Consider the following 18448-nt stretch of genomic DNA (forward strand, 5'->3'; position numbering starts at 1 on the left):
TTCTCTTCATACTGCTGCCTTGTAGCTTCCAACTCCTCTTGTATTTCTCTTTTCTGCTCTTCCACAGAATCCAAGCACACAGCATTCTTCTCCAGTCCATATTTTAGGTCCAACACCTCAGCCTGAAGTGTTGCAATCTGCTTTGACAGGTTTCTCTTAGCTTCTGCATCTTCCTCTAACTGCTTGAGGAACACATTTCTCTCACCTTGCATAATCTTCAGGTGTGCATTAAGTCCAAGCCTCTGCTGCGTCTCTTCTTGCAGCAGTCTCTGGGACTCTTCCCTCTGAGCTTCTAGCTTCACCTGCAGCCTGCTCACCTGCTCAGACAACGCTGTCTGCACACTGTCACCTTGAGTTATTTTTATTTGAAGCTGCATTTCCACTGTATTTCTGTTGCACTCATATGCACACTTGTTTTCCAACAACCCCTTCACCTTTTGGGTCAGCTCAAGACACTCACTTTTCCGTTTTTCTTTCACTTTTTAAATTTGCTTCAATTGCTTGGACAGTTTCCCAACAACTGCAGCATGACTCCGTTCCAGCTCCTGGATCTGGGTTCCATGTACTTCAGTTTTCTCATCCAAGCTCATCTGTAGCTGGGGCACCAGTCTCTCATGCAGCGCTTCCTGGTTTTCCTTGTCACCCAGTAAGTCTTTCAAGATCTCTGCTTGCTTCTCTGCCTGACTGCAAGCAGCTTTCTGTATTTCCAGCTCTTCCTTGAGCTGACTTACTTGGCACTCCAAGTCACCATTTTTCTTTGCTAACAGCATTTTCAACTCTGCAACTTGATTCTGCAAACCTGTATTTTAATTACGTGCATCTGTAGAAGCTCTTTCTAACTCGCAACACGTCATCTCCAACTCTTGGGTTTTCATTTGTAGTTTCTTACAGTCCTGTTCATACTGCACAGATTGTGCCTCCAGACATACTCTGCGATCAGCCTCATCTCTGGCTACATCTGAGGTCTTATATCTTTTCATGGGCTGTTGAAAGATATCCCTCATACTACTTTTTCTTACTTCTCATCTCTTCTAAGCTCTGTTCACACTGAACATTTGTCTGTTCCAGCAACACCCGGTGATCAGCTTCCTCCTTAGCCAATCTCTCAAGGTGCTCATTCTCCTTTAAGGGAGCTGCACTCTTTGCTTTCAGCTGCTCAGCTTCTTGAAGAATACTTTCCTTTTCTTTTAGGAATTTATCTGTCTGCTCCTCTGTTAACAGCCTTTGCCTCTTGGCCTCTTCTCCAAGCAGACACAAGATAGTCCTTTCTTTCTCAAACTGTGCATCGTCTTTTATGAGCAGTTTGCGATGCTTCTTCCAGAAACTTTATATACGCTTGCATTGGTGCAAATCTCTCCTGAATTTGAACCAAGCTTTCTCTTGCTGTCTCACCCTGAATCTCAGGATCTGCACTGACAACCTCACTTGTTTCCCTAGCCGCAGCCTTTTTCTTCTTTTTTCCTCTTTTTTTTCAGATTTAGTACAATCTATCCTTTCTCTCTGAAGGCATAGTACTACTCACTTCAGCAATTCTAGTACTACACCCCCTATCTTCACTCTTCCTTCCCTCTCTCACTAGAGGTATACTTGCACAGGCTCCCACATGGGCGTTGGCTGCACTCATTGCACCCTGTTCACATCCTGACTGCATTTGGGAAACATAGCGACACATATTAGGTACAGAATACATCCCACCATCCCCCACACATGACCTGCCGGGGTTAATGGACTTTTCTTGCCCCACCCGGTCAGCAACACAGTTCTTAGACAAATTTTCTTTAAATGTCCGTTCACACTATGCGGCTTCCACTGTGTCATTATGCGCAGAAATGTCCATCCTGTGCTGTCGGTTCGCTGCAGTCCATGCCGCCTGAAACCACAGCAGAGCTTTAGGTGGCCTCCAGCAACAGCCGCCATCTTTACTACACAGTCCACCATGAGAAAATAAATCAACAAGTCCACTAACTTGCCTTGTAGAGGTTTCGCTGAGGTCCGCTGTTGCTCTGCAAGGCAACCGCAGCTTCGGCCTCCTGGCCCTTTTAACCGCAGCTTCGGCCTCCTGGCCCTTTTAACCGCAGCTTCGGCCTCCTGGCCCTTTTAACCGCAGCTTCGGCCTCCTGGCCCTTTTAACCGCAGCTTCGGCCTCCTGGCCCTTTTAACCGCAGCTTCGGCCTCCTGGCCCTTTAAACGCTGCGTACCGCAGGACTGCTCCCAGCAGACATCCGCCTTGTGCTCCTGCCGCTTTGTGCGCCACCCTAGATCTTGCCCGCATCCTCCACCATATGTAGCAAGGGGGGTACTCTTGCCTCGGGATTGCTGGTCTCTCGTACCAGAAATGGCGCACTACATGGGTAACTACAGCTCAGGAATAGCAGATATCTTTGTCTGGCTCCTGCCAGCGTTTATTGCACAGCACGTCACAGCATAGCACATCACACAATGTCCATAAACAACCCAACTTGGGTGGGAGTCCAGGGGCGTCATCCCTGTCGAACTCTTTGCCTTTTCAGGCCACCAGCCTGCAGCACGTTCCTATGCTGCGCTGGCCCTCTCTCTCTCCTTTGTAGGAACTGGCTTTTTATCTTGTTCCTGCTCCACCCCTTTGTTAACCCTCGCACCAGAAGTCCTGTCTCTGGCCCTCTACAGGCCCTTCTGTGTACTGCACTACTACATGGGTTACATGCTGGCATTGCTGTCCAACCCCCCCAACCCCCGCACGATCCTAGGTCCACAGCGCACACAAAAGTTTCCCTACGCAGCGTTCAGCTGCCCTCATGCCACATGCTCGCTTCATAGACACACCACCCTCATGTCTATTTATAAGCGCATACTGGATGGGGAACTGGAGGCACACCCTGCAGAGGGTTGGCAGGGCCAGGCAACGACGCTCTTTGAAAGTGTGGGCGATAGCCCACGATGCTGTTGAGAATTGATGATAGATTGATGTACGATCATTCCAATCCCGTGCCACCTCCGTCACAAAATTGTCAGGAGCTGCAAACGTGGGCATAAAGGGGACTCGGGTCCTAGCACTTCTACACATTTCCTCAATGCAGCAATACTCTGTGTGGGAAGCACGTGAGCGGGCTCAGGGTCAGGCTCGGTCCCAGCCTCCACCTTGTGTGACCCAAGGTGCCGCGAGTTACATAGCAATGGGAAATCCATGTGTGCCCACGCAATTCATTCTGTGTAGGTGTTAGATAGCTCAACACCGCAGTGAAAAGTCAAGATGGTATTACACAAGAAGTCGTCAGAGCGCCCAAACATGGCAGAGTTTCACCACGCCAAGGACCTCGGCCCACATTTCTACCCTAGTCAGTATATTTGTGCCAGACAGGTAAAGCAACGCAATGGGAAGTCTTTATGCACTTAGAGCATAGGCGAGCCCAAGGAACTCAAGCATGGTATTACACATGAGGAAATCAGAGTACCCAAACATGGCAGAGTTTCACCCTGCTAAGTGCCTCGGCCTACTTTTCTGCCCTAGTCAGTGTGTTTGTGCCAGACAGGTAAAACAACGCAATGGGAAGTCTTTGTACACTCACAGCATATGCAAGCCAAAGGAACCCAAGGAAAGTATTAAACATGAAGCAATCACACTGCCCAAACATGGCAGACTTTCACTCCGCTGAGGACCTTGGCCTCTGCCCACACCCTCAGCAATCGTGGGCATAAAGCGGACTCCGATGCTACTACAGCTGTGAATGTCTCATTAATGCAGTAACGCTCCTTTTGTTTGGCCCAAACCAGGGTCTCAGATAACTGTGGTAACACGAGAGAAAATACATATTGACCAGTGCTGATCCCATGACCCCAAGCAGCAGGAGTAGGAGGTGGCATTACAAGGCCAAGAAACCAGGACCCGCTATAGTCTGTGTGGGAAATATGTGAGCGGGCCCTGGGTCAGGCTCGGTCCCAGCCTCCACCTTGTGTGACCCAAGGTGCCCTGAGTTACAAAGCAATAGGAAATCCATGCATCCCCACACAGATAGCTCAACACCGCAAGGGGAAGTCTTTGAGTTCCTTGGGCTCGCCTATTCTGTCAGTGCACAAAGATGGTATTACACAGTGCCCAAACATGGTAGAGTTTCACCCCGCCAAGGACCTTGGCCTCGGCCCACATTTCTGCCATAGTCAGTCAGTGTATTTGTGCCAGATAGGTAAAACACTGCAATGGGAAGTCTTTGTGCACCCATAGTATAGGCAGACCCCAGTAGCATTCCTGTGGCAAAGGTATAGGCAGACCCCAGTAGCATTCCTGTGGCAAAGGTATAGGCAGACCCCAGTAACATTTCTGTGGCAAAGGTATAGGCAGACCCCTGTAACATTTCTGTGGCAAAGGTATAGGCAGACCCCTGTAACATTTCTGTGGCAAAGGTATAGGCAGACCCCTGTAACATTTCTGTGGCAAAGGTATAGGCAGACCCCTGTAACATTTCTGTGGCAAAGGTATAGGCAGACCCCTGTAACATTTCTGTGGCAAAGGTATAGGCAGACCCCTGTAACATTTCTGTGGCAAAGGTATAGGCAGACCCCTGTAGCATTTCTGTGGCAAAGGTATAGGCAGACCCCTGTAACATTTCTGTGGCAAAGGTATAGGCAGACCCCAGTAACATTTCTGTGGCAGAGGTATAGGCAGACCCCAGTAACATTTCTGTAGCAAAGATCTAGGCAGACCCCAGTAACATTTCTGTAGCAGAAGTATAGGCAGACCCCAGTAACATTTCTGTAGCAGAAGTATAGGCAGACCCCAGTAACATTTCTGTAGCAGTAGTATAGGCAGACCCCTGTAACATTTCTGTAGCAAAGGTATAGGCAGACCCCAGTAACATTTCTGTACCCCTGTAACATTTCTGTACCCCTGAAACATTGGTGTACCATGAGTGTAGGCGAACGCCGGAAAAATTAGTTGGATAACAGTATAGGCGAGGGCCAGAAAAATTTGTGTACCAAGAGTACAAGTGTACCCCTGAAAAATTGCTCAACCGCAAGGGTAGGTGAAACCCAAAAACATTTTTTAGAGATACAGCTCGCTGTTGCTTAATTTGTAACAGAGCCTGGAGGCAGCCCTGTGAAAAAATTGGTTTCTGACTGTTAAAGTATCAATACAATACTTTTGAAACTTGAAAAATTGTAAAAAAAATTGTAAGCAGAGCCTTTTGGGATGCAGAAAAATTGGCAGTTCAGCGTGATGACATGCTGTTTTAGGAGAAGGAGTAGGTGGAGTAATAATATCCGAGAGTGATTGACAAAGCTAATTCCCCCTTTTTTTCCGGTGATAGAGAATGCTTTTTTCTCCGGTTGCAGCGAAAAAAAATCATTAGGTTCCGCTGCTCTCCAGCGGTGGAGAAGAGAAGTCTGGGGAAATCCAGCCTTTGCTCATCTTTATGAGCGTAAGCATGTCGGCACTGGCAGTTGATAGGCGGGTACGCTTATCTGTGATGATTCCCCTAGCTGCAATAAACACCCTCTGACAAGACGCTAGCAGCAGGGCAGGCCAGCACAGCGCAAGTTCGTGCCACGTGTCCAGCTTTGACACCCAATAGTTGTATGGAGCAGAGGCCTCATGAAGAATGGTGGTGCGATCGGCTATGTACTCCCTCACCATCTTTTTACAGTGCTCCCTCCGACACAGTCTTGCTGGGGAGCCATAAAGCTGGCAAAGGCCTTGGAGAGTGTTCCCTTGCCTGCGCTGGACATGCTGCCTGATCCCGCGCCTCCCCTGCTACTTGGCCCTGGTAACTGCTCCTTCTGCCGCTAGCGCTGTCAGAGGGGAAGTTTAGCATCACTTTTTCCACCAGAGCCCTGTGGTATTGCATCACTCTCATACCCTTTTCCTCTTTGGGAATGAAAGTGGATAGGTTCTCCTTATACCGCGGGCCGAGAAGGGTGTACACCCAGTAATCCATGTTGGCCAGAATGCGTCTAACGCGAGGGTCATGAGAAAGGCAGCCTAACATGAAGTCAGCCATGTGCCAGGATACCAGTACGCAACACATCGCTGTCCTCACGAGGAAGATGACTTTCAGGTTCCTCCTCCTCTACAGCCCATACACGTGGAGAGATGAGAGGCAAGCAGCATGGGTACCCTCTGCAGTGTGCCCAGCTGTCTCTTCCCCCTCCTTCAAAATGCGCTGAGATATAGACATGAGGGTGGTCTGGCTATCATGCAACATACTGTCATCTCTGTCTCCTGTCCAGGCAAAGCAGCGGGATGGTAACACTAATGATTGCAGCATCGCTGCTCACCATCTGGGTAGACTCCTCAAAGTTTCCGAGGACCTGGCAGATATCTGCCATCCAGGCCCACTCCTCAGTAAAGAATTGGGGAGGCTGACTACCACTACGCCGCCCATGTTGCAGCTGGTATTCCACTATTGCTCTACGCTGCTCATACAGCCTGGCCAAGATGTGCAGCATAGAATTCCAGTGTGTGGGCACGTCGCACAGCAGTCGGTGCTCTGGCAGCTGAAACCGATGTTGCAGGGTTCGCAGGGTGGCAGCGTCCGTGGTGGACTTGCGGAAATGTGCGCAGACGCAGTGCACCTGGCCGAGCAGGTCAGACAAGTGGGGGTAGTTTTTCAGAAACCGCTGAACCACCAGATTGAAGACGTGTGCCAGGCATGGCACGTGTGTGAGGCTGCAGAGCCGACACCAGGTTACGGCCGTTGTCACACACGACCATGCCCGGTTGGAGGCTCAGCGGAGAAAGCCAGAGGTCAGTCTGCTCTGTCAGACCCTGCAACAGCTCGGGGGCCGTGTGCCTCTTGTCACCTAAGCTGATTAGTTTCAGCACAGCTTGCTGACGCTTGCCCACCGCTATGCTGCTGCATGCTACCGACTGCTGGCGACATGCTCACACTTCTTAATTGAGAAGTAGAGGTGGCGGAGGGGGGGGGAGGGTTTGGAGGAGGTGGCAAAGAATGCCAAAGATACCAGCACCGAGGTAGGACCCGCTATTCTGGGTGTGGGTAGGACGTGAGCAGTCCCAGGCTCTGACTCGGTCCCAGCCTCCAACAAATTCACCCACGATGCCGTCAGGGAGATATAGTGGCCCTGCCCAGCAGTACTTGTCCACGTGTCGTGGTTAAGTGGGGGCACGATTTATGTTGCGGGAGACGTGCTGGTGTAGGGTTGAGACGGCACACCGGGAAAAATAGTGGCGACTAGGGACCGAGTAGCGTGGGACCGCCGCTGCCATCATGTTTTTGAAAGCCTCCGTTTCCACAAGCCTGTGTGGCAGCGTCTCCAGGCTGATTTAATTTGGCAATGTGCACGTTTAAAGCTTGTGCGTGCGGGTGGGTGGCGGCGTATTTGCACTTTCGCTCCAACGCTGGTGATTGCGACAGCTGAACACTGCACTGAGAGACATTGCTGGATGGAGTGGAGGATGGTGGAGGTGAGGGTGTGGGTGCAGGCCGGGAGGCGCTCGTTCCTGTGTCCTGGGAGGGGGATTGGATCTGTGTGGCAGGTTGGGGCACAGGGGAAGAGGCAGTGGTGTGACCCGGAAGCGGTGAATGGCCTTCGTCCCATCTTGTGGGGTGCTTGGCCATCATATGCTTGCGCATGCTGGTGGTGGTGAGGCTGGTAGTGGTGGCTCTCCAGCTGATCTTGGTGCAACACAGGTTGCACACCACTGTTCGTCAGTCGTCCACACTCTCACTAAAAAACATCCACACCCTTGAACACCTAGCCCTCTGCACGGAGGCTTGCCGCAAGGGGATGCTTTGGGAAACAGTTTGGCTATTCTTTCGTCTGGCCCTGCCTCTACCTCTGGCCACTCCACTGCCTCTTCCAACCTATCCTGCTGCTGCACTCCTCCCCCTCTGAAGTCCTGTCCTCAGTAGGCTTAGCAAACCAGATGGGGTCAGTCACCTCATCATCCAGCTGCTCTTTCTCCAAATCCTCTGTGCGCTCCTCCCTCGGACTTACAGCCCTTACTACTACCTCACTGACAGACAACTGTGTCTCATCATCATCCTCACCCACAAAAAGCTCTTGAGACAGTTGCCGAAAGTCCCCAGCCTCATCACCCGGACTCCGGGAACTTTCCAAAGGTTGGGCATCGGTCACAACAAACTCCTCAGGTGAGAGAGCAACCAGTTTTTCCCACTCATGGCAGGGACCCGAGAACAGTTCCTGGGAGTCTGCCTGCTCCTCAGAATGTGTCATTTTCATGGAGTGAGGAGGCTGGGAAGAAGGAGGAGCAGCAGCCAGAGGATTCAGAGTTGCAGTCCCTAGGTCGGGAGTAGTAGACTGCGTAGAAGATTGGGTGGGCGATACATTGCTGGACGCATTTTCTGCCATCCACGACAGGACCTGCTCACACTGCTCTGTTTGTAATAAAGGTCTACCACCCGGACCCATAAATTGTGATATGAAGCTGGGGACCCCAGAAACTTGCTCTCTCCTAATCCCGCAGCAGCCGGCTGTAATTCACCACGACCAGGAACTTGGCCTTTGCCCACACCCTGACTTGGACGTCCATGTCCTCGACCCTTACCCCCTACTCCTCATCATGGCAGATTAAGAATAGAGCAGGGCCCAAATAAATTACCCCACTGTACAGAACTGACAACTGTGGCTTAATTCACCGCACACAGAGACTTGTAGATAGCGGAGGCTCTATGCTGTGACTTGAAAAAATTAACCCACTGTCTTGCGCTGATACCTAGGGAGAAAGTGACAATGGTGTCGGGATCAGAAATAGCGCTCCTTCAGTACTGAATGGTGATGTAACAGTTAAATGAAGTGAAGAAAAAGAACTTACCCGGTACTTAGTGAGTATCCCTGGTGGTGGGATAACTCACTAGTACCTCCAATTCCGGGATAGCCTATAAGTAAATGGATCAGTCAATCCTTCCTCCCAATCCTGGCTGGAGAGCTGCTTGGATGTCTGGGGTCCCTAGTGATAGGGAACCCAGTGGAGATAGGAATCCAAAAATAAAAATATCCAGTATAGCGCTTCACGGGATGAAGGAAAAAAGTCGAGTATATATATCTACACCATAAAGGTGGGATTTTATTGCGACGCGTTTCTGCCCACTGTAGGGCCTTTTTCAAGCATATAAAATAACAGTATACAATCATTAATATAGATAAACAAAGTAACTTACAATTGGGAGTCAATAATATGAGATTTTTATCAAATTGCAGATATCTTATTGTACAAACACATATATATTTATTGGTATCAACTTTTAAGGTTAGAATGTACATATAGTTTAGTAACGTTTTATAAATTAACCGGCCAGTTCTAATACTGGTAATATTGGAGCAGGTAATACGACATCAGCCTATCTACTTATGAAATCTGCATTCAATGGAGTTGCACCCCCCCCCCTCTTTTTAAATTTAGATTTATTCCTTTGTAAAGAATATGCTATTCACTCCATTGTGGTCAGGACTTCACGTATATTTAATATGCGAACAATGTGTCACATGAGATATTCTGTAAACTTTGACCTCTAAAGGTTTCCCTCACATATATGAACGTCATCGCACACAGAGATCACATAACCAACCTATACAGCCTAGGATACAGAGCTAAACATATACAGAGGTAGCTCCTGAGAATTAGAATGCCCCCCGCCATCAGGTGACCTATGTACGTGTCATACGGGATGACGTCATTCCGCACACGCATCACATGACCGGGGCTGGTAATCCGGACCTTTGGATCCAAGCACAAATCTAAAGTAATTACACTTTTAACTAGACAACCCAGGCTCGTTTTCAAACTTGCCTGTCATTACTTCTAACCATGAAGATTATGCTTTCTGTTATAGTTTACCGTACGAATTTTCATGCGTACTGACGTCATCACGCCGGCATGGTGACTCCACCCACAACATGGCGACTGCCGTGAGGACTGTAATGACTCCCAATTGTAAGTTACTTCGTTTATCTATATTAATGATTGTATACTGTTATTTTATATGCTTGAAAAAGGCCCTACAGTGGGCAGAAACGCGTCGCAATAAAATCCCACCTTTATGGTGTAGATATATATACTCGACTATTTTCCTTCATCCCGTGAAGCGCTATACTGGATATTTTTATTTTTGGATGCTGATACCTATGGGGTAATTTACCGCTCGCAGAGACTTGTAGACAATAGAGGCTGTGTGGAGTGGGAGAAGACTCTAAAGCCAGTGGATAGTGCTGGTAACTGCGGCTATCTCAACCCCACCAAGGAAAGGGTATTGTTATATGCTCTGCACAGCGGCAGAGCTGAAATACTTTGCAGTGGCCCAGGTAATATAACAGTACTGTTTAGCAGTGAGAGCTCTGTATAATGCACTGCAGACACAGAACGTTATAAATGAAGTCGTTTGCAGCAGGCTAGGAATTATTTGAGTGCAGTTTTACGGTGAGAGCTGGTTGTACGGCACTGCAGCCTGAGAAAACTATTACCGAAAGGCTGCGAACAGGCCTAGATGTGTAATACAAAAATGGATGCACTGCAACTCCCAGCCAGCCACAAGTATAATGCACACTGTCAGATGTAGCCCAACGAAGGAGCTTTGGGGTTTTTGCACAGAGGATACGGACTGTAAAGTGTATATAACTTTCCCTATAGAAGTGGCTGTGCCCCAACACTTTGTCTAATTCACTGCAGACAGAGAATGGTATAAATGAAGTTGTTCGCAGCTGGCTAGGAAATATTTAAGTGCAGTTTCACGGTGAGAGCTGATTGTAGGGCACTGCAGCCTGAAAAAAGTATTACTGAAAGGCTGTAAACAAGCCTAGATGCGTAATACAAAAATGGATGCACTACAACTCCTAGCCAGCCAAAAGTATAATGCACATAGTCAGATGTATCCCGAAGAAGGACCGTTGGGGTTCTTGAAGACAGGATCCTACGCTAAAACTTTCCCTATGCAGCAGCACTTTCCCTAACCTCTGCCAGCATTTTTCTAAGGTGATCCGCGGGTGGGACCGCTTTAAGTACTCAGCGGTCACTTGATCTCGCCAGACCCTCACTGCTGGGGGGTGGGATAGGCCTGCATGTCACAGCAGGAAGTGGTAATGCCTTCCCCGCATGTCTATTGGCTAGAAAATAGCGCTAAACATGCGGGGAAGGGAAATGCAATTGATTGAGTACCGCGTGGTGTTCGTCTCGAGTAACGAGCATCTCGAGTACCCTAATGCTCGAACGAGCATCAAGCTCGGATGAATGTGCTCGCTCATCTCTATTCTTTACATATATAGACCAGCTGATCTACCCGGCTACGCCCGAGTTAATTTGGTATCTGGTGTTCACACGGAAAATCTTATGAAGTTGTGGTTACTTTAGAAATACCAAGGAAACAAATATGTTAACCATTTTGCATAGTTCTTTGCGTTACCCAGGAAACACCACGTGGAGGTAACCATGTGACGTTTCTTTTATGTAAAATGACATCAAGAAGTGAGAGAATAAGATTACGTACGTAAAAAAATGGATTATACCTACCTGATAATCAGGTTTCCAGGAGTCTCCACGACAGCACCAATTGAGATTGCCTCCTCCTGATAGGACAGGAACACACTGAGAGGTTAAAAGCTCCCCCCTTCCCCACTTTCCTCAGTGGATTCTAATGAATTGCCGGGGTAGGAGCTTAACTTAAATTTCTTCCCTTAACCGGGGTTTTTTGTTGATTATAAAATTATATTATATATTTATTTATTTTTTATATTATATTCTATAGTTTCTTTTCTATCCATTTAGGGGGGGGGGGGGGGGGGAGGTACGGGTGCTGTCGTGGAGACTCCTGGAAACCCGATTATCGGGTAGGTATAATCTATTTTTTCCCCAGTCGTCTCCACGACAGCACCAATTGAGACGTATCAACTAAAGTTTATTAGGGTGGGATTGCTGCCGAGAGGACTTTGCGGCCAAAGGCCATGTCCTCGTCCTGCTGCACTTTTACCCTATAATGTTTAATGAACCTGTGGGGTCTTTTCCAGACTGCGGCCTTGCATATCTGCTCGACCGAAGCTGAGCTATGTTCGGCCCATGAGGATGCTACTGCCCTTGTAGAATGGGCTTTAAGAGCTAAGGGGATTTCCTTCCCGAGGGCCTTATAGGACTCTATGATGGCCAGGCGGATCCACCTGGCTATGGAGTTTTTTGCCGCTTTGTTCCCTCTATTTGGGCCACTGAACTGGATGAACAGGTTGCGTCCCGTCTCCAGTGGCTTGTCGCATCTATGTAGCCTAGGACTGCTCTCCTAACGTCCAGGCAGCTTAGAATTTTTTCTTCCTCGTTTTTAGGTTTGCTAAAAAATGAGGGAATTATTACATCCTGGGACCTATAAAAATGTGATACCACCTTTGGCATGAAGGCCGGGTCCGTTTTAAATACTAATTTGGAGTCTGAGATTTTTAGAAATGGGTGGCGAATGGACAAAGCCTGAAGCTCGCTAACCCTCCTCGCAGACGTGATGGCTACTAGAAAAACGGTCTTGTTCGTAAGCATTTTTATCGGTAGTGCTTCGATCGGCTCGAATGGTTCCGCTGACATGGCCCTTAGAACCCAATTAAGGTTCCAGTCTGGAACAAGTTTTATGGGTCTAGGTCGTAATCTAGCTACTGCTGTCAGGAACCTGTTGACCCATCTATTGTCTGCGAACTTTGTGTCGCATATGGCGCTAAGGGCTGCGACCTGGACCTTCAGGGTACTTGAAGAGAGGCCCATCTGTAGGCCCTCCTGCAAGAATTCTAAGATCAAAGGAATTCTCGGGATAGAATCCCCGGAATCCCTTCCCTGTCTCCATGAGGAGAACCTTCTCCAAACCTTCTGGTAGATAAGGTGGGTCGTCTTTTTTTCTGCTGGACATTAACGTTTCTACCACTCTTTGTGAAAATCCTTTCCCCCTTAGTGAGGATTCCTCAAGAGCCATGCTGTTAAGTGGAGTCTGTCTAAGCCCGGGTGGTTCAGTGGCCCCTGTGATAGCAGATCTGTCCAGGTCGGAAAGGTGACTGGGTCCTGGACACTCAATGTTGTCAGAAGACCGAACTAACTTCTCTTGGGCCAGAAGGGGGTCACCAGGATTAGCGTGCATACCTGGGTTCTGAAATGTTGTAAGACCCTGGGGATCAGCGGTATCGGAGGAAATGCGTACGCTAGCCCCTTTCCCCAGTCCTGGCCTAGGGCGTCTATTGCTGTAGGACGATCTCCTGGCCGGAGGGAGAAGAAATTGCCTACTTTGGCGTTCTCCCTGGTTGCAAATAGGTCCAATTGTGGGGACCCCCACCGGTTGGTCAGGATTCTGAATGCCTCCAGGGAGAGAGACCATTCTCCTGGGTCTATCTGCCTCCTGCTAAGAAAGTCCGCTTTTTGGTTTAGCGTTCCTTTTAAGTGTGGTGCCGTGATCGAAAGGATCCAGCCCTCTGCCCAGTGGAAGATTTTCTGCGAAATGTTTTGCAGGGCAGGAGACCTTGTGCCCCCCTGGTGCCGAATATGGGCGACCGTGGTGGTATTGTCCGACAGTATCTTTATATGCTGGTTCCGTAGCGAGTTTCCTAACTGCTGTAGGACCCGCCATACGGCCTGTAGCTCTCTGTAATTGGAGGATTGTTCTTTTATCCTTTGGGACCACAGGCCCTGAAAGAACTGGTTCCCCACATGTGCTCCCCATCCCCAGGCGCTTGCGTCCGTTGTGATGTGCGTGGCTGGGTTTTGTAGCCAATGAACCCCTTCCTGCAGGTTCGCTGGGGATGTCCACCAACGCAGGGATGTTTTCACTGTGTTTGGGATATACATTTTTGTCCCTAGCGAGGACTGCTTTTTGTCCCATGTGGATAGGACGGAGGCCTGTAGATCTCTGGTGTGAGCCTGGGCCCATGCTACTCCGGGAATGCATGATGTTAGGCTTCCCAGGAGAGACATGGCTTCCCGAATTGTGCATGATCGTTTCTGTAAGAAGGATCTGACCAGGCTTTGAATTTTTTGTATTTTTTCCTCGGGCAGGCAGGAGCATTGTAATTCTGAGTTGAGCGTTATGCCCAAAAACGTCTTCTTCCTGTCGGGGTCTAAGCTGGATTTTTCCCAGTTTATGATCCATCCTAGAGACTGGAGGAGTTCTAGCACTATCTCTAGGTGCTTCGTTAGTAGTTCCCTGGACTCTGCTATTATTAAAATATCGTCCAGGTAGGGTATTATTAGGATCGACTTTTTCCTCTGGTAGGCAGCTACCTCTGCCATAATTTTGGTAAAAATTCTGGGTGCTGAGGAGATCCCGAAAGGCAGGCATCTGAATTGGTGGTGCTCTATTCCTTTGCCCATATTCACTGCGAACCTTAGGTACCTTTGGGACCCCTCGTGGATCGGTATGTGGAAATAAGCGTCCTTCAGATCCATGGATGCCATGTAGGTCCCTTTGGGAATCAACTTTATCGTTGAAGAGATGGACTCCATTTTGAATTTTCTGTACTTGACACAGGTGTTCAAGGGCTTCAGATTCACTATCATCCGCTGTTTCCCGCAGGGTTTTCTTACTAGGAAGAGCCTGGAATAATGGCCCTGAGTTTCCTCGTTTTGCTATATGGGGGATATTGCGTTTAGATGTTGCAGGTCCCAAACGCTCTGCCTTAGTAAGTGTAACTGTTGCCCTGAGCCTCCTGTGATAATGAATTTCCTTCTGGGGAGGGACACCAGTTCTATCCGGTATCCCTGCTGTAGGATCTTTGGGATCCATGGGCCTTCGCAAATTGTGGCCCATTGGTCCACAAAGTTCCCCAGCCTTGCCCCTACGGAGCTGGCATCAGGGTCTCTGCTTGGGCTCCCCCTGGTGGGGATTACAGAGGATATTTCTCCCTCTGCCCCCCTTAGGGTAACTCCAGCGGCCTGTCTTGCCCTTGCCTCGGTAGGCCTCGGGCTGTTGCCCTGGGGTTCGGAAGAAGGTCTTCCCTCTCTGCGGCTTTTCTTCCGGGAATCCCTTCTTTTTGTCGGCCGCCTTCTCCAGGATTTTGTCTAGGTCTGGTCCGAACAAAAACTGACCGTAGAACGGGAGGGCGCATAGTTTATTTTTCGAGGCTAAGTCGCCTGACCATGATTTCAGCCATAGTACTCTTCTGGCTGCGTTAGATCGGGCTGTAGCTTTTGCCGAGAGTTTAACCGTTGCGGCCTCGGCATCTGCTAGAAAATTTGTTGCCATACGCAGGATAGCTAGGGAATTTAGGATCTGTTTCCTTGGCGTTTTATTGGTTAAGTGTAGCTCCAGCTGTTCGAGCCATACCCCCAGAGTGCGCGCCACGCAAGTGGCTGCGATCCCTGGCCTAAGTATGTTTGCTGCTGCCTCCCATGATTTTTTTAGAAGGCCTTCGGCTTTGCGATCCATGGGATCTTTTAATTGTGCGGCGTCCTCAAAGGGCAGGCTCGTCCTCCTAGCTACTTTGGCCACTGGGATGTCTACCTTGGGTATCTCTTCCCAGTTTGCGCAAACTTCCTCCTCAAATGGGTACCTTCTTTTTACCCCTCTAGCGGAGAAGGAACCTGCGTCTGGTTTCTTCCACTCCTTTTGGATAATTTTAATGATGTTTTTGTGGACAGGGAAGGTATGTTTACGCCTCTCCCCTAGTCCCCCGAATAACTCATCTTGCAGGGTGCGTGGTTCTCTAGGCTCTTCCATTTTTAATGTAGCCCTGACTGACTTAATCAATTCCGTTAAGTCGTCTTGATGGTATAAGTATCTTTTGTGGCCCTCATCATCTGAGGACTCCTCGGCCGCCTGTTCCTCTTGCTCCGACCCGATAGAACTCTCGGAGTCGGAAGGCTCGTCAGGAACATACGCCTTTTTCTGGCGTTTGTCTGGCGGCGCCAGCTGTGACGTTAGGGCTGATCGAACCTCCTCTTTCACCAGCTTCCTAACGTCATCCATGAATCCCCCCGATTCCTCTGACTAGCCTAGCTACGCATGTCTTGCATAGAGGCCTCTGGTACGTAGCTGGCAGTCTCGTCCCGCACTCCACACATTTTTTGGGTTTTGTTCTGGGGGGGGTGTCTTTTTTATCCCCCTGACCAAAAAGGGAAAGTATTTTTTGCGGGTAAATATGCAATTTTTCCATATACAATACATTGGATTTTGCATTTTTGCCGCACTGGCTACTTATGGCCGCTGACGCTGAGGTTTCAGTTATGTCTGGGGCTGGAGCACTCATTACTGTACCGGTGCTGCAGACACCCTGCGACCTGTAGTGCTGGTCCACCTTCTGGCTTCTCTCAGGTTCCTTATTTTGAATTTTCGCGCTCCTGCGCTAAGCCCCGCCCCCTCCGTGCGGCTCCTGATGCGAGCGTGATGACGTCACCACGCTGGACACGTGACCCCCCGCCGTCAAAGGGCTTCCTGGAGCGCCGCGCTGTGACTATACGAGGAGGAGGAGGGGGACTGAGGCTCCCGCTTTGTACCCCCCATGGGCCACCGCGGGAGGAACCTGGCCCGGGGGTTACCACCCCATGTGGCGTCCCGGGAGTCGTCTGGCTGGGAAGGGAGGACAGGCTGACCCACTGCCCTCCGATCTGCCCGTGAGTATGCTTTGGCTGGCTTCTCCACCAGCCCCTCTCAGAGATCCTAACTCCTGGCAGGACAGGAAGACATTGAGGAAAGTGGGGAAGGGGGGGAGCTTTTAACCTCTGTGTGGTATTGTCCTATCAGGAGGAGGCAATCTCAATTGGTGCTGTCGTGGAGACGACTGGGGGAAATTTGGATGCTTATTCTTTTGCGCTTAGAATTGAATATTCGAGTTGGGACCCATTAACTTTTCCTATTTATGACATAATCAATGCTCATGTCAAATTTCAAGTTTCTATGACATCGGGAAGGGAGAGAATTAGATTACGTACGTAAAATTTGGACGTTAATTCTTTTGTGCTTAGAATTGACTAATCGAGTTTGGACCCATTAGCTTTTCCGATTTATGACATAATCAATGCTCGTGCCAAATTTCTATGAGACCGGGAAGTGAGAGGATTAGATTCCGTACGTAAAATTTGGACGCTAATTCTTTTGTGCTAGAATTGAATAATCGAGTTGGGACCCATTAACTTTTCCTATTTATGACAATTAATGCCCGTGCCAAATTTCTACGACATCGGAAAGTGAATTAGATTCCATACGTAAAATTTGGACGCTAATTCTTTTGCGCTAGAATTGAATAATGGAGTTGGGACCCATTAGCTTTTTCTATTTATGACATAATCAATGCTCGTGCCAAATTTCAAGTGAGAGAATTAGATTACGTATGTAAAATTTGGACGCCAGTTCTTTTGCGCTTAGAATTGAATAATCGAGTTGGGACCCATGGATTTTTTCCTATTATGACATAATCCATGCCCGTGCCAAATTTCAATTTGGAATGAGGACCGCACAGAGGCCAGTTCTAATTGACAGATGAAGCATTTTCCAGTTAAAATATCGAGTTTGGGGTCTACTCGCCGTATAAGAATACCCCTCCAGCGATTGGCTGATGGTTGCTCCTGCAACATCACCCCCATTCTCCGCACACATCCACTCATGCTTATCCACCATCACTCCCAGCATCCACACACTCTGCTCCTCACACAGCCGCCCACCCGCTCACCCACTTACACAGCCACCCTCTCTCTCTCACACACACAGAAGGCCATACTCACCAGCACTGGCAGGAAGCAGACGAACACCTCCCGGTTGCGTCTCCGCGAGACCTCACTGATGCGGTGACGCAATCAGGTTTTTTTTTGTATTTTTTGATTAAACTAATTGCTTTTATTTTTCTAGCAAACATACAGGTGCCATCACAATACTGTACCAAATTAGCACAAAGTGAACAAACCTTCAGAAAAAAATACCAATTGTCCAAATAGGATGTCTGTATCTATTAACGTTGTGGTGAAGAAAAGCAGGGACAGTATCTAGCCTATAGATGTTTAGAGATTTAGCCAATAAACTACGCAAACCCCCGGAATTAAGCCAATTGCAGGGTTAATTTTCTTTTTTCTTTACAGGTCACCTGATACGTTTTTGCCAGAAAACCCCACTGCGGTTACAATTTCCGGTGCTCACAACCACAGAGTTCAATCAGCAGAGAGCCTGAAGGTCCGAGATGTTGGCTCAGGACGCTTAAAGGGGATTGCATTTTTCAAAGCTGGTAATGGCCCATTCCATGCTTTGGAACTACATAAACGGGACCTGATGGAGCAATACGATGAAGATTACCTGCTCACTGTCCCTCATTACAGTGGGTTCAAAGTTTGTACACTAAGCTATTTAACCCCTTAGTGAACAAGCCTGTTTGCGCCTTAGTGATAGAGCGAAATTTTGGAAATCTGACATGTCACTTAACCTATCATAACTCCGTAAAGGCTTTGCATATCCAAGTGATTCTGACATTGTTTTTTCATCCCCTTGTTGTACTTCATTTAGGTGGTAAAAATAGACTGTTAGAACTTGTGTATATTTATTAAAATTGCCAATATTGGGAAAAT

General features: G+C 48.6%; 1 long non-coding RNA gene across 1 annotated transcript in view; it reads left to right on the plus strand.

Annotated features, from left to right (window-relative positions):
- The window catches only part of LOC136628592 (uncharacterized), a 35266-nt gene extending 16818 nt beyond the window's left edge, over positions 1-18448 (plus strand). The window contains exons 2-3 of the long non-coding RNA XR_010792888.1: positions 9789-9889; positions 17969-18448. This is a non-coding gene — a long non-coding RNA (uncharacterized lncRNA). The remainder of the gene's footprint in view (positions 1-9788; positions 9890-17968) is intronic.

The sequence above is a fragment of the Eleutherodactylus coqui genome, chromosome 5 (assembly GCF_035609145.1).
Source record: "Eleutherodactylus coqui strain aEleCoq1 chromosome 5, aEleCoq1.hap1, whole genome shotgun sequence".
Lineage (NCBI taxonomy): Eukaryota > Metazoa > Chordata > Amphibia > Anura > Eleutherodactylidae > Eleutherodactylus > Eleutherodactylus coqui.